The following is a 1,447-nucleotide window of genomic DNA, read 5'->3' as shown; positions in this document are numbered from 1 at the left end:
TTTTTTTTTTTTTTTGAGGCGGTGCCTTGCTCTGTCATCCAGCCTTGAGTGCAGTGGTGCAATCATGGCTCACTACAACCTTCGCCTCCCAAGTTGAAGAGATTCTCCTGCCTCAGCCTCCCGAGTAGCTGGGATTACAGGCACTTGCCACCACGCCCAGCCAATTTTTTGTATTTTTAGTAGAGACAGGGTTTCACTAGGTTGGCAAGGCTGGTCTCGAACTCCTGACCTCAGGTGATCCACCTGTCTCGGCCACCCAAAGTGCTGGAATTACAGGTGTGAACCACCACACCCAGCCAAACATCAGATTTATGATGAAGCTTTGGTGGAGGAAGGTGAAATCACTGATGCTTTATGAAAAGTTTATGAGAACAATGCCTCAAATAAATCAGCAGTATACAAATGGATAACTTATTTTAAGAAAGGGTAAGACAATGTTGAAGATGAGGCCTGCAGCAGCAGATTATCTATATCAATTTTCGAGGAAAAAATTCACTTGGTGCCCCAACTGAAGAGAACTGGCAATTAACAGCCCAAACAATAGCCAACATCATAGACATCTAATTGGTTCGGCTTACACAATTCTGACTGAAAAAGTTCAGCAAACTTTCCCATGAATGGGTGCTAAAAGTATTGCACCCAGATAGGCCAGGCGTGGTGGCCCATGCCTGTAATCCCAGCACTTTGGGAGACCAAGGCGGATGGATCACAAGGTCAGGGATTCAAGACCAACCTGGCCAATATGGTGAAACCCCGTCTCTACTAAAAACACAAAAATTAGCTGGCCGTAGTGGGGCTTGCCTGTAGTCCCAGCTACTCAGGAGGCTTAGGCAGAAGAATTGCTTGAACCCAGGGAGCGAAAGTTGCAGTGAGCCGAGATTATGCCACTGCACTCTAGCCTGGGCGACAAAGCAAGACTCCTTCTCAAAAAAAAAAAAAGGAAAAAAGAAAAAAAATATTGCACCCAGATCAGCTGCAGGCAAAAGCAGAGCTTGCTTTTATTTATTTATTTATTTAATAATTTTTTAGGCTAGGCATGGGGGCTCACTCCTGTAATCCCAGCACTTTGGGAGGCCGAGGCGGGCAGTTCACTTGAGGTCAGGAGTTCAAGACCAGCCTGGCCAACATGGTGAAACCCCATCTGTACTAAAAAAAATACACAATTAGCTGGGTGTGGTGGCACACACCTGTAATCCAGCTACTCAGGAGGCTGAGACAGGAGAATCTCTTGAACCCAGAGGCAGAGGTTGCAGTGAGCCAAGATGGAGCCACTGCACTACAGCCTGGGCAACAAGAGTGAAACATTATCTCAAATAATAATAATAATAACAACAAAATAATTTTTTAAAACTCACCACCTCAGCTTTATAAAGCAGAGCATTTATTTATTTATTTATTTATTTATTTATTTATTTATTTTAGGTGGAGTCTCGCTTTTGTCACCCAG

The sequence above is a fragment of the Mandrillus leucophaeus genome, unplaced genomic scaffold, assembly GCF_000951045.1.
Source record: "Mandrillus leucophaeus isolate KB7577 unplaced genomic scaffold, Mleu.le_1.0 Scaffold185, whole genome shotgun sequence".
NCBI lineage: Eukaryota > Metazoa > Chordata > Mammalia > Primates > Cercopithecidae > Mandrillus > Mandrillus leucophaeus.
This window is presented reverse-complemented; position numbering follows the sequence as displayed.